The following is a 15,759-nucleotide window of genomic DNA, read 5'->3' on the forward strand; positions in this document are numbered from 1 at the left end:
CATGCACACACACACACACACGCTCAGACAACCACGCACAAGCACACGCACACGTGCGCACACAGCCGCACACACACACACACACACACACACACACAGAGCCACACACAACTTTTTACTGCAACATTTTGAAAAGTTCCACCTCTGTCCTGTACAGGACAATGTTCGAGAGAATATCTGGGGAAGGGGGTTTAGGATTCACCCCTATATAGATCTCCAGGGGAAGTGTGGGGAGAGGGAGAGTGGGTGGGAGGTCACTCATTTGGAGATGGTATCTGGGCTCGATGTCCAGGACTGTTCTCAGCAGCATTTCAGTCAGCTGAGATCGGTTTTAATCAGTGTGAACAAAAAAAAACACAATCAGGGTTGAAACAGCTCTTTGATGTGATGTTTCTATCGGGACCTCGAGATCTCCTTTGGATAATCTGATATTGGGTTAATTGATATTTGGATAAACGACGTCTCTCTGTATTTGAAAGCGCTAGATTTGGAAGCGCTGGTGATCATTATAAAAGATGAAAGACTTCATCTAAACTTGTTTAATATTTCATTCCATGACACTGCCATCCTGTTGCTATAAATTCGGTGCCTTAGGATTGTGCTCCACATCCACCTGTTGAAGAAGCAGTGCTTCGAAAGCTAGTGCTTACAATAAACCTGCTGGACTATAACCTGGTGTTGTGTGATTATTAACTTTGCCCACCCCAGTCCAACACCGGCACATCCAAATCATGACTAAAATCGATTGGGTCAGTCTGTTTGAATGAAAAGGAATGACTGGCAAATGGGACGCTTTTAAAAGTCTCAAGAATCCAGTATGTCCCTGTTAGGGTGAAGGGAAAAGCTAGCAGATTTAGAGATCCCTGGCCAATGAGAGGTGTCGTCACTCTGTTCAGGAAAAACAGGAAGGCACACATTGTCTTTAATGTTTCCGTATCTATGTAACCTCTTACAGTCCTAAAGACACAATCAATCTGTGGAGACCCAAGAGGCCTCTCAGGTCTCTGCAGCACTCCTAACCTGTAGAACCCACCCCAAATCATGTGACTTTCAGTTCCTCTCAGACTCACTATCTGTGTAACATCCTCCCATCACTAGCACCCCAATACTCATGTCATCTCCTCCAGTCTCTCCATCCACTACTCATCTCCATAACCTTCTCCAGCACTTACTCCTCTATCTGTGTAAACATCATCCTCCCCGACAACCCTTCCCACTTTGACCATTCTGAAGGAGGTTACTAATGCTCCCTCATCTGTGAAACTGTCTCCAACCAAATTTACTGCCCTTCTGGAATATCTGTCAGACTCCACACCCTCCGTATCTAACTAAACTGCAGAACCTAAACCTTCCTGTATCTATAAACATCATCCATGACTACCCTCCATATCACTGTTTGGTCCTCCAGTCTACACAACCTACTTTCTCTCTAAACGTCTCCATTCACCTAAAACACTCCTGTCTGTGTAAACCACTCCATCCTACCAACATCCATATCTGTGTAAACTGCTCCATCCCTCCCAATCTCCCCATCTCCATGAACTCCTGCAAGCCCTACATCTCTCCACATTTCTGTAATACCTAGTGGCTCTATGGTCCTCCCTCCCTGTGAAACCACCACAGTCCCCATAGCCCTCCCAGTCTGGGTCATCTGCTCCAGATCAGGTCATTGGTGTTTCTGTTACCTCTGGCACTCCGAGCAAACCTTCCCAATTGTATCTATTCATTCAGATCCCATCCTCTCCAGCCTCCCGAAACACCTTCCTTCCATTGTGACCCTCCCTATTTAGAACACAGCACAGCACAGGCCCTTCAGCCCTTGATAATGAGCCGATCTTTTATCCGATTCTAAGATCAAACCAACTTGCAGACCATCCAAAGAAGAAAAGAACAAAGAAAATTCCAGCATAGGAACAGGCCCTTCGGCCCTCCACCCCTGTGCCGATCCAGATCCTCTGTCTAAACCTGCTGCCCATTTTCTAAGGATATGTATCTTTTTGCTCCCTGTCCATTCATACATCTTAAATGATCTCATTGTTCCTGTTTCTACCACCTCCGCTGGCCACGCGTTCCAGGCCCCCACCATCTTCTGCATAAAGACCGTTCCACGGTTATCTGCCCTAAACCTTTCCCCTCTCACTTTGAGCTTGTGATCCCCAGTAACTGCGTTCCACACTCTGGGGAAAAAAGCTTCTTGCTGTTCCCCTATGTCTACACATCTCTTGAAATTGTAGACATCAATCAGGTCCCCAGTCAACCTTTGCCTTTCCAATAAAATTAATCCGAATCTATTCAACCTTTCTTTATAGCTAGTCCTTTCCATACCAGACAACATCTGGGTGAACTTCCTTTGCACCCTCTCCAAAGCATCCACATCCTTTTGGTAATGTGGTGATCAGAACTGTATGACACATTCCAAATGTGGCCGTACCAAATTCCAATACAACTGTAACATGACCTGCCAACTCTTTTACTCTATAGCCCGTCCAATTAAGGAAAGCATGCTGTATGCAGCCTTAACCACTTTACTGACCTGCGTTGCCACCTTCAAGGGACAATGGACCTGAATACCCAGATCTCTCTGAACGTCAATTTTCCCCAGGGCTTTTCCATTTAGCTTGCTAATGAATTGGCTATTCTGAAATGCATCATCTTGCATTTGCCTGGATTGAACTCCACATCTGCCATTTTTCTGCCCATCTCTCCAATCGATCTATACACTGCTGTATTCTCTGACTGTCCCCATCACTATCTAGTGCTCCATCAATCTTAGTGTCATCTGCAAACCTGCTAATCATGCAACTGATACCTTCCTCCAAATCATTTATGTATATCACAAACAACAGTGGACCCAGCACGGATCCTCGTGGAACACCAGAGGACACAGGTCTCCAGTTTGTTAAATTAATTTTACTATAATCCATGTGCGTTTCCAAAAAATAATTAAATGTCCCTAATGCAACTCTCTCTACCACCAATGCTGGCGGTGCATTCCACATACCCACCACTTTCTATGTAACCTCTGACATCTCCCATAAACCTTCCTCCAAGTACCTTAAAATTATGCCCCACCGTTATAGCTATTTTCACAATGGGAACATTCTAGGGCCATCCACTCTATGTCTACCTCTTATCATGTCGTACACATCTATCAAGTCAGCTATCATCCTTTTTCATTCCAATGAGAAAAGCCCTGCCTTCCCCAAAATTTCTTTATTAGACCTGCCCTCCAATCCAGAAATCGTCCTAATAAATCTCTTCTGCACCCTCTCCACATCTTTCCTATAATGTGGCGACCAGAACATAACACAATATTCCAAGAGTGGACTAACCAGGGCTGTATGGAGCTGCAGTATAACCTCGACGGTCGTCAACTCAATCCCCCTGCTAATGAAAGCTAACACATTACATTCCTTCTTCCCACCCTATCAACTTGGCTGGCATCTTTGAAGGATCTATGAACGCGGACCCCAAGATTCCTCTGTTACTCCACACTACCAAGAATCCTGCCTTTAACTCAGTCGAGGTTTTCAGCAGAATCCTCCAAACTTAAACCCTCCCTATTTTGGTACCTTCCTCCAGTCCCCACAAAACTCATAAACTGTGAAACATCTTCCAATCCCTACAATCCTCTTTAGCTCTGTAACCTCCCTTATTGGCGTGAGTATTGAAAATTACTGAAGCCAATTTTAGCCACTTCAATATTACTAGTAACTGCAAAATCGTTCCTGTCCCGATATCCCTCCCTAACTCTGTAAACACCACGATCCTCCAGTGCCCTTCTGGGGAATATTGCATAGGAAGGAAGAGATGTCGAATCTGGGCCATGTTACGGAAGTAGGAAAGGCTGCAGTAAATGGAGGATGGTACAAATGTAGGAAGGGACGAGGATCCTGTAGGAGGTTAGCGGTAGCGGGATTTGTATAACCTGCAGGATGGGACTGAGAATGGGTGTGGGACATGAAGGATGTTTTCGTGTGAAGGGCTGATTTGTTTTTGATTAGACGATTGGGCCGATCTTAATGAATAATTTTGGAGATGTTTGCCAGAATGTCTGTGCACAGCTTCAGATTTCCAGGCTGAGAGATGTATTGGGAATGTATTTGCCCATTCTGTCTGTGTGCCTGATAGTGACCAAGTGCTGCTCTGGGAGAAAGCACTCACCATGCAGGCGGTGATCTCCAGATCGACAGGACTGATCAGAGCTCACCTCATCGAAGCCTTCGTTTAGAATGTTCTTTACTTTTTCATTATTTTCAAGTGACAGTTTTGTAAGATGCAGGAATTGGGGAGTTTGCATTTGGAGGGAATGAAACCTTTATCATTGGAAGGTGGGAAGCCTTCAAAAACGAGACAACGTCTTTCCAGAGTCAGTGTACAGTATTCCAGTTAGGGTGCAAGGAAATGCTGGTGGGTGTAGGGAATGCTGGATGACTAGAGAACTAAGGTTTTGGTTAAGAAAGAGATGGAAGCATTTATCAGGTATAGACACGAGAAATCAAGTGAATCCTCAGATTCATTAAGCAAGGAGGAGTATAGTTAGAGGGAAATCAGGAGGGTAAAAAGGGAACACAAGATAGCTTGGACAAATAGGTTTAAGGAGAATCCAAAGGGCTTTTATGAATACAAAAAGGACAAGAGGGTAAGCAGGGGGAAAATAGGGCCCCTCAAAGATCAGCAAGACAGCCTTTGTGTGCAGTCGCAGGAGATGGAGGCGATAGTAAACAACTGTTTTACATAACTGTTTACAGTCGCGAAGGAAATGGAAGATAGAGAATGTGGGGAAATAGATGGTGACATCTTGAAAAACATCCATTTTAAAGAGGAAGAGGTGCTGGATGTCTTGAAACGCATAAAAGCGGATAAATCCCCAGAATCTGATCAGGTGTGCCTTGGAACTCTGTGGGAAGCTAGAGAAGTGATCATCACAGGTGACGTGCTGGAAGTTTGGAGACTGGCTAACATGGTGCCACCATTTAAGAAAGTTGATAAGGGAAAGCTAGGGAGCTATAGACCAGTGAGCCTGATATCACTCGTGGGTAAATTGTTGAAGGGAATCCTGCGAGATAAGATTTACATGTATTTAGAAAGGCAAGGAGTGACTAGGGATATTCAGTATGGCTTTGTGTGTGGGAAATCATGTCTCAAGAAATTGATTGCGTTTTTTGAAGAAGTTACAAAAAGGATTGATGAGGGCAGATCATTTGATGTGATCTATATGGACTTCAGTAAGGTATTGAAAAGGTTCCTCATGGAAGATCGGTTAGCAAGGTTGGATCTCATGGAATACAGGGATACCTAGCCGTTTGGATACAGAACTGGCTCAAAGGTAGAAGACACAAGTTGATTGAGGAGGGTTGTTTTTCACACTGGAGGCCAGTGGTGTGCCACAAAGATCAGTGCTGGGTCCATTCCTTTTCATCATTATAGAAATGATTTGGACGTGAACGTAGGAGGTACATTTAATAAGTTTGCCGATGACACCAAAATTTGAGATATAATGGACAGTGAATAAGGTTACCTCAGAGTACAACGGGATCTTGATCAGATGGGCGAATGGCCTGAGGAGTGACAGTTGGAGTTTAATTCACATAAATGCGAGGTGCTGCATTTTGGGAAACCAAATCTTAGCAGGATTTATACACTTAATGGCAAAGTCCGAGGGAGTGTTGCTGAACAAAGAGACCTTGGAGTGCAAGTTCATTGTTCCTTGAAAAAGAGTCACAGGTAGGTAGGATAGTGAAGAAGGTGTTAGGTATGCTTTCCTTTATTGGTCAGATCATTGAGTATCAGAGTTTGGAGGTCATGTTGCAGATGTACAGGACACTGGTTAGGCCACTTTTGGAATGTTGCATGCAATTCTGGTCCTTTTCCTATCGGAAAGATGCTGTGAAACTTGAAAGTGTTCAGAAAAGATCTACAAAGATGTTGACAGGGTTGGAGGATTTGAGCTATAGGGAGAGGCTGAAACGACTGGGACTGTTTTCCCTGGAGCGTCAGAGGCTAAGGTTGATATTCTTGAGGTTTATAAAATCATGAGCGGCATGGACAGGATAAACAGATAAGGTCTTTTCCCTGGTGTAGTGGAGACCAAAGCGAGAGGGCATAGGTTTAGGGTGAGAGATGAAAGATTTAAAAGGGACCTAAGGGGCAACCTTTTCACGCAGAGTGTGGTGTATGTATGGAATGTACTGCCAGAGGAAGTGGTGGAGGCTGTTACAATTGCAGCATTCAAAAGGCATCTGGATTGGTACATGAATAAAAAGGGTTAAGTGGGATATGGGCCAAGTGCTGGCAGATAGGACGAGATTAAGAAAGAATGTCTGGGCGGCGTGGACGAGTTGGACTGAAGGGTCCGTTTAAGTGTTGTACTTCTCTAGGACTCTCTGGCTGTAAATGTTTTCCGCTGTTCATTTCCAGCCTGATATTTCAGTCTGTTTCCCCTGTTTACTTTGGTCAGTTCTCTCTCAAAATCATGTAATTGGCTTTATTACTGATGCTCGGTTGTACTTTATGGTCACTTTAAAATGTCATAATCTCTTTGAATTCCAGGGTAATTTCCTGGAGAATCTCGGTGTGATATTGCTCCTTCACTTAGCTTCATCACCTAACTGTTGATCTGAGATAGTTACATCCCTAGCCAGTTGCACAATATGCTATTCAAAGAAATACTGACTAAAACATTCAAAGAGGATCTCGGATAATATCACTCTTGCCAATGTGTCCTCCCAGATTATTCAAAGATTGACATCTCCCAAAATTATCACACCACCTTTGCAACAAATTCGAATGAATTCCTGTTTAATACTGTTAGGCAGCGTAAAAACTGTTCTCCTGCTTGTGTTTTTGGCAAGTAGAACTCAGAACCTGCATTCAGGCTGATTCAGCTGCATAATCTGAGGCCAAATGGCCTTTGTTGCCATTACTGTCAGGGTTCCCATTTTGCTTTTCCATTCTGCCTGAGAACCTGTAAGGCTGTTTGCTGTTGAATATTTATGTTCAACCTTTGTTCACCTGGTAATCACATCTCTCTGCTGTCTAAATCTCATTTATCTCTGTGTCACAAGTCTATTACCTTATTGCAGATACTTTGGCAATTCCAAAAAAAAGTATAATTTACGTTTTCCCACAATTTACGATCACAATCCTATTTGCTGATGTACATTTTTAGTTCAACTCTGCCCCTTCCCTTTCCTTTCTGCTTGTCTTCAGCCACATCCCCATGCTGTTCCAAAGTTTCACATTTGCTCTTTGGATTTGGTAAGCTCCTTTCACCTGAACTCTTTCCCTGCATCATCTCTGTCAGTTTAAAGCCCTGTTCATAAACCTACCCATATGATTGGCCAGAAGACTGGTCCCAGCAATGTTGTTTGTAATGCACTCATGGGATGTTGCTGTCTCTGGCTGGCCAGCATCTCAGGCTCACCCTGACCAGCCTGAGAACTGAGTGACTTGCCAGACAATTTCAGAGGGCAGTTGAGAGCCAATCCCATTGCCCTGTGTCTGAATTCATATGTAGCCCTGACCGGCTGCCTGTAACAGATTTCCTTTTTTATAGGATATTAAGCAGTCAGATGGGTATCCCTGACACCAGCATTAAATTCTGGATGAACAGTCTAGTGAGAGTAGCACAAAGCCTTTGCCTGGCCCACTGATTTCACACTCATTCCTGAGTACTGATCCCAGTGCACCATGAATCAAACCACCTTCGTCCTGACAGTGTTTTGATCCTGATACCTTCCTGCACTCTGGTGCTCTCACACAGAATCTCTCCATGTGTTATCTGCCACTGTGTGAGTCTAATTGCTGCCGGTGACTGCACCTTTTGCAGCTACTCCAGATCCTGAGCCAACAGAATTCTCCACTCCAGGAACATGAGGCAACATAGGCCAGGGATGGAGACTAGGATTTTCCATATCTCTGTGGGGATCAGTATCATTCTCCATGTGTAACCCTCACTACATCAGTCTGATTTACCATTCTGTTTATTTCTCTGTCTCCTGTTGGTACTCAGGATATTCCTGACTCAGCAGGATTCCAACTGCTGTCTCGTCTATCACCACATTGAAGGCGGTTGGTCTTCCCTGAGGCAGTGGGTTCCCCAGATCCATCACCCTCTGGCTGAATAAATTCCTCCACATCTCCAATCTAAAGGGTGGTCCCTTCACTCTGAAGCTGTGCCCTTGGCCCCTAGTCTCTACTGCTCGTGGAAACATCATCCCCCTTGTCCACTCCATCCAGGCCCCTCAGTATTCTGTAAGGTTGAATGAGATTCTGCTGCCTCCTCTGAAACTTCATCAAATGCCGACCCAGAGACTTCACCTGCTCCTCATATTACACGAATTTCATCCCTGAGATCTTTCTTGGAAACCCATTTCTCGTACCCCTTCACTTCCTTTGTTTAGACTCTGAATGTATAACGTGTAGAGTGTAGTCCCAATACTGACCCTTGCCAGTTCCCATCGTGAAAAAGACCCCTTTCTTCACACTCTCTGCCTTGTGCCAATCAGACAGATCCTCTATCCATGCTCAGCATGTTGTTCTGAAACGGAAATTTCATTTCACACACAGTGCTGGATTTATTTTTCTGTCTGGCTATAAACAGCAGTTTCACCATTACCTTAAAATCTGTATTTCCCTGGAGAAAGTGGTGGTGAGCTATCTTCCTGGCCGATTGCTCGCCTTTGGGTAGAGGGATAGACACAGTGCAGGGAGGATGGAGCGTGGCTTGGAGGGCACCTTGGAAATGCTGGTGTTCCCGTGCACCTGGGTATAGTGTTCCCGTGTCCTTCCAGGGTATAGTGGTTCCGGGTTTATGAAGTGCTGCTGAAAGAGCCTTCCTGAGTGACCTCAGTGCTACTTGTAGATCTTTTATTCCTTCATTCATTCATGAACATGAGCTTTGTTGGCTGAGCCAGCATTTATTGTTGATTTGAAGTTGTCCCTGAGAAGGTGGTGGGGAGCTACCTTCCTGAGCCACTGCAGCAGCTGTTGGAACTGGTGTTATCTGTGTACCCTCCAGCAGGCACTGCAGCACTCTTCATGTCCGTAACTGCATACAGACAATGCAGCTCTTCCTTTCATATCTGACATCCTCCCCGACTTATAACTCATACAGTTTCTCACAATATCTCACCTCCTCCATTCCAATCTGTGCTAGGTATCACTAAAATTTCTTTATTCTTGCTTAAATTCTGATCATCTAAAATCTCTCCCTTTTTAAATGTGCAACACCTTCAGTTTCTGTTACTCTCCATATAACTGTAATCAATGACAGCACAGGTTCCCTTCCTTAAATCTCTATAATTATAATAGTTGCATTTGTTAAATTGGCACTTTTCATCCTCCTTATCCATCTCAGGACTTCCAATCCCTACAATGCCACTATTTGGAATGCTCCCATTCTCTGCACCTCCTCATGTCCTGAGGGACCTTGAACACCACCAGTGCTCCAAAAGTTTATCGACCCCCAGTTACTGCAAGTCTTCTAACTCTGTAACATCCAACAGTCTCCAGTACCATGCAACACTTGCTGGCTGTCAATTTGCATTTGTTGAAGTCTACACATGTCTGTAAGCAGCTCAGAAAAAGCCCTTTAGACTCTACAAAGCTCCTTCATGAACAAGCCACAATCTCTCTATTTCCTTTGTCTTCTTCAGTGTCTGCAACTCTCGCTGTATCTTCCAGTACCCTGCTTTAGTTGCTGCAGGTCTGCCTAGCTCCCCAGATAACCTGTTCCATCCCATACAGCTCGCTCAAAGACTGTAACACTCTGTCTAATCCTCTTTTTTTCCATTGTCTTCCAGGCACAACAGTGATCCTGTAAGAGAGCAGTGCGGAATGGGATATTATAAAACTCAGCTGAGGCTTGAGGCCTACCATTACCTGGGATAAACAAATGGAGATAACCTGAGAGAGAGCAGCACAGAGTGGGAGAATATAAATGAGCAGTGAGGATTGAGGCCAACTAGGGCTTGTAGTTGGAGAAGCAGCAGAGCAGGGGGCTCAAAATCAGCACGGAGTCACAGAGGGAGTGACCATGTGAGAGAGCAGAGTGGAGTGGGAGCTGGAGGATTACACGTACCTGGGAGTCACCGTGACGGTGAACCTGTGAGGGAGCAGAGTTGAGCGCGAGCTGGATGATTACACGTACCTGGGAGTCACAGAGACAGTGACCCTGTGTGGAGGAAGAGTGGAGTGGGAGCTGGAGGAGTACACATCCCTGGGAGTCACAGAGACTGTTACCCTGTGAGGGAGCAGAGTGCAGTGGGAGCTGGAGGATAACACGTCCCTGAGAGTCACAGAGACGGTTACCCTGTGAGGGAGCAGAGTGGAGTGGGAGCTGGAGGATTACACGTCCCTGAGAGTCACAGAGACGGTTACCCTGTGAGGGAGCAGAGTGGAGTGGGAGCTGGAATATTGCACGTACCTGGGAGTCACAGAGATAACTTTCTGTGGCTGGGACCTGTCTGCACTGAGTTTGAAAGAAGTGCAAGATCCATAACAGAAAAAGGTGTAAGTTCATTGGCTGATAATAAACTGTTATTAGCGACTGTGTGTAAGTTGCTATATGCCAGCAAATTTATTTTTTCAACTTCTGAATGCAGGTGTGAACTCAGAAATAAGAGTTATAATTGAATATCTGAGACTACATGATAACGTAATCTCAGTAAGCCACAGTTTGATAATGTTATTTCCCTGATGTTAATATTATACTCAGTAAATAATTAAGTAAGACGAGGTAACATGCAGTTTAGGACATGGTAGCACAAGTTTGCCAAATAGAAAATATGTTCTGTGACATTGAGAATTCACAGGCTTTCTGGTGTTCCAGATGAACACTGGGTCTTGGAGCTCAGACAGCAACTGGAGTTTCTGTGGGATGTCTGTGATGCTTAGGGGTAGATGCATAGCAGATACAGAGAGAGGCTCACCCTGCAGACATGTTGGCCTGGAATAAGGAAGGGAATGAGGGATTACACAATCGAAGAGAAACAGTCAGGGAATCCAGGAAAAGCGTGATGTCTCCATCACAATTCAGTTTCCCAGTTTGGAAGCTGACGAAGATGCTGGCTACTCAGGGGAGTGCAGTCAGAGCCATGTCTGTGGCCCCACCAGCAGCCTGACTGTACAGAAAGGGAGAGAGAAGGAAGGAGAAGGCAATAGTCACATGGGAATCAGGAAAGTGAAGGTGTCAGTGTTTCTGTACTTCCAGGATAGTGGGGTTTAGAATGTCACTGTGTCTGCAGGACATTCGTCTGGGGGACTGCGAGCAGGAAAGGTCATGCCCATGTTGGTAGGAATGACCTGGGTAGGAAAGGTGAAGTGGTCTGGGAATCAGAATTTAGGGAACTAGGTGGATGGTTAGCAAGCATGACCTCAAATGTAGCAATCCCTGAACTACTCCTCGCGCTGTGTACAAGTGAGAACAGAACTTTGTTTTTTAGGTAGATGAGAATGTGACTGGCACGATGGTGCAGCAGGAAGGACTTCAGACTGTTGGGTCGTTGGGACTGGTTCTGGGGAAGGCAGCAACTGTACAAGCTGGATGGGCTAACGTGGCAGAGCTGCGACTGAATTCCTTACGGGGTGTTTGGGAGGAGTTGAAAATCACTTGGTGTGTGCTTAGGATACGTAATAGTAGAGGAGACTACCAGGATTCTCAAAATAATGGGAGCTGCAGTTGCAACTAATATACAACAACAAAGTTTAACAGTGGAAGATGGAGTAAAAAAAGGAAGCCTTAATCTGAGGTACTCTGCATGGACATGAATATTTGGAGTGTGGGGAGTTCCAGATGCAAGTTGGAGTGTGGAATTCTGATGTACTGATCACTGAGAGCTGGCTCAAGGAATGGCAGAACTGGGTGTTAAATATTGCTGAGTATAAATGATTCCAAAATGATAGAAGGGAAGGGAAAGGATGAAAGTAGAAGTATTGGTTTAGATTAGCATTAGTTAAGGAGACCAAGAGAAAGAGGATCCGTTCAAGGACAGAATGAATTTGGCTGGAGCTACAGAAAAAAAAGTGTACAATTACACTGTGAGGTACAGTCTGTCGGCCAGCAACCAAATAAATTATGGAGAGAATAAATATGGAGCCGCATTTGAGAGCGATGACAATCCTATATTAGTTATATTGAGAAACCTAATTTATCCAGACATTGACTGCTTTATTAGTGGTGCAGAGTCACGACGGTCGAGTATTCCTGGATTACATGAAAGAGAGCTCACTACAGGAGTATGTGTCCAGCCCAAGAGAGCATGTACTGTTGGACCGGGTCCTTGGGAAAAGGTGGGGCAAGTGGATCCAGTGTCAGTAGGGGAAGATTTTGGGTCACAGTGATCATTTTATTGTAAAGTTCAGGAGGATGGTAGAGAATAATATACAGTAATTGAGAGTGAGAAACATTAGTTGACTGAGAGCAACCTTCATTGGGGTAAGAATGAAGCTGGAGAGGTTTGACTGGAACACCAATTTGGTCAGAAAAAGATAAACTGAACCATTGGCTCCCTGCAAAGAGGAGATGGGGGCTTGGGTCCAGTCGAGGAATTGTCCCTCAAGTAGGAATGGCAGGATAAACAAACCCAACACTCTCTGGATGGCGGAGAAGAACAACAGAATCAGTGTCAGATGGAGAATCGGATTGGGAATCTGGAGAAATGCTGGAGGTTCAGAGGGAACTAATAGAGCAGAGAGGAATTATGGGAAAACTGAGAGCTACCATAGAGCTGTCCCAGAATCCTCCTCTGGGCCCTTCATAATGAGAGTGTTAAAAGATGGAGTAAGGCTGCATCGAAATTAGAAAGAGGATTTCTACCTGAAAAAATATCTCCACAAGTAGTTAAAATGCACTTAGATGCGTTGTAGCTGCATGTTTGACTGAAACATTAAGGAGGCGATTGAATGATTTTTGATACAAAAAGAATGTGAGGATGTGAGTGAAGGAGGAGATCATTACTCAGCAAAGAGTTCAGTTGAAGAGCTGGTGTAACCATGATTGGCCAAATAACACCCTTCTGTGCCATAAGGCATCTGTGTCATTCAGTGTGATGTCTTCAGAGTCCTCCAAATCCATAAATATCCCGTTTTTGTAACCTCATCGATCCTGTATGATACATTCTAATCTCTGCAACCTCCATCAGCCTATGTCGCCCTCCTTATCTCTGTAACTCATACAAGCCATATAAACATTCTTTACCTGGAATCTCCACTAGCCCCGGTAACCTTTCCTCTCTATAAAATATCTCTCAAGTCTTTACAGCTCTCCCCTTCTCTGCAACTACTCTGATCCATAGAAACCTAATCTTTGCAATCTCCTCCAATCCATACAACAATCAGCGTTACTAACCCCCTTCTGCCCTGACAGATTGCAGTATCTCCATAAACTCCAGCCACTACAGTGTTCATTATATCTCCAACGTTCTCTAGCACTAACAACCCTGCCCATCTCTTTTCTTTGCTTCTGTCCCTACAATTTTCCCTGCTGTGTAACCTACTCCAGTACCCAAGCAGCTGTGTAACATCCTCTAGTCCTGACCGTGCTCTAGATTTTGTAACCACCTTCTGCCTCGACACACTCACTGTCTTTGCAACCTCCAGATTCCAAATCCATTCCGATCTGTGGAAATACCTCAAGCCCTCCCTCTCTCTCTAATATCTACCAGATGTTAAAATTGAAATAACTCCACAGAGGCCGGTATCCCGTCACCAAATCCCCTTTTATTTCTACATGCATGATCCATGACACTGACCCACGCTCGCTCAGAGCCAGCTCCTATAGTGAACAGAGCCCCTGTTTATTTTTCTTATTGTTTTTTTACACACTGATCTAATTCTCCAGATAGGCAAAACACCCAATTGGCCAGTGACAAGCAGTGGCCCTTCTCATCAAAGGGCAATGCTGTGCGATCAATCACTCCTGTTCTTTTTTTTCTTTTTTTCACCCCCACACTACCGCCTAACTGAGGTAGTGCTTATTTTTCCCCAGTACCCATGGTGTGATGCCCCTGTTTATTTCTGAGCCGGAATTCCCTGATTGGACCAGGTTCACAGTCTCAATCAGGGAACACGTATTAATGAGGTTTACCTGACTGACCTCGTTCCAATCACTATAAAAACACTCTGTGTATCTCGAACGTTCATTAACACCTACAAATCTCCTAGTCTCTGAAACCTCCTCCAGTTTCTCCAGCGCTGTGTCTGTAAATGTCCACAAGGACAGACTTGACCCTTTCAGTAGACCCTCCTGTTATCAATCTCCTGCAGGACCAATACAAGCTTTTTTTCTGTTTTCTGTAAACTCTCGATCTCAATGTTCTCCAAACAGAAAGTCTCTGACTAATCTCTAACTGCTTCCAAAAACTCGCTCTGCCGTTTCTGTGTGACCTTCTGCATAGGAGGAAAGGGGTTTTGAAGCAGGGAGCTTCATAGAGCAAGGAGAACCTTCCACAAATGGGAATGTTCGTAGAAACTAATGGGTTTACAGAGGTGGGAATGGTCATGGAACATGAAGGATGTTCCAGAGACTGGCAGTTTGTAGGCACAGTGGACAGAATTTTCATTTCCGTTGCAGAAAGACACAGAGAGCTAAATCATGTGATACATTGTCCAGATAATATTTTAAAATCTCTTCTTGTGTAAGAAGCAACGGAGAGTGAACAAGCTGTGCCTCTTCTTATCGAATACTTTCGGTGGGCTGAATGGCTTTCTCACATTCCAGTGAAACCAGCTTAAGATGCTGAATAAGCTCCTCTTTCTATTCTGTGGAAATGTGCAGTGTCTAGCAACACGAATGTCACCTGCACGTTAACAGCATGAGCTTAAATATTGTCCAGGTTTTGATGCTTCATATGATCTTCACTGAACATCTTCACTTCTGATCGAATGATGGAGGGTAAGACATTGATGAATCAGCTGAAAATGTCAGTGCCGAGGAATATCCCTATACATCACCCACAGAGATATCCAGGGACTGAGAGGATTGATGTACAACAGCCACATTGTGTTCTGAATGATCCAACCAGTGGAGAGATTACTACTGATTCCCATTAAATACGAATCTTGGCAGGGCCAGTCACTCTGACGCTGTGTTCATATCTTTTGTTCATGTCAATAGGCCAAGGTATATGTGTGGGGAATGTTTCCTTCTCTGAGAGGATAGTGATTGTTGGGGCCTCTTTATCCCAGACAGCTGCATCACTGAAATGTTTGGGAGGGGTTGAGGAGGGTGTCAATGGATTTTGAGAGAGTCGAGGGCCACAAAAGATTTGCATGAAAGAGAAATATCAGCCTACAGCAGATCGTCCCTGACCGTACTGAAGGGAAGGGCAGGCTTGAGGAGCTAAATAGCCTCGTGTTATTCCAGTGTACCCCAGACAACAATCAGTTTCTGACCTGTTCCATTTCCTGTGTTACTGACCTGAAGTCGCTGAATAAACTGAATACTGATGCTGCATCATCTACGCTGGGTCCAGTGTTATAAGCTTGAGGGGTTGATTGGCCTCCTCCTGTAACTGTATGTCAGACTCCAGGCGCTGAAAAGCCTTTTTTTGTCCTGGTGTAACTGAAATCCATATAGACTAAATCTACCTCCCGAGAAGAGTGAACACTGCAAATTCTGGAGATCAGAGTTGACAAGTATGGCACTGCAAAAGCATGGCAAGTCAGGCAACATCCGAGGAACAGGCGAATCGATGTTTTGGTCATTCGTGTTGAAGGGCTTATGCCTGAAACATCGATTCTCCTGTTCCTGCCTGA

General features: G+C 44.6%; 1 long non-coding RNA gene across 2 annotated transcripts in view; it reads left to right on the plus strand.

Moving 5' to 3' along the window:
• The window catches only part of LOC140466798 (uncharacterized), an 80,973-nt gene extending 65,848 nt beyond the window's left edge, over nt 1-15,125 (plus strand). For both annotated transcript variants that reach the window (XR_011955279.1, XR_011955281.1), the window contains one exon: nt 9,807-15,125. This is a non-coding gene — a long non-coding RNA (uncharacterized lncRNA). The remainder of the gene's footprint in view (nt 1-9,806) is intronic.
• The last annotated feature ends 634 nt before the right edge of the window (nt 15,126-15,759 follow it).

Source organism: Chiloscyllium punctatum, chromosome 44 (assembly GCF_047496795.1).
Source record: "Chiloscyllium punctatum isolate Juve2018m chromosome 44, sChiPun1.3, whole genome shotgun sequence".
Classification (NCBI taxonomy): Eukaryota; Metazoa; Chordata; class Chondrichthyes; order Orectolobiformes; family Hemiscylliidae; genus Chiloscyllium; species Chiloscyllium punctatum.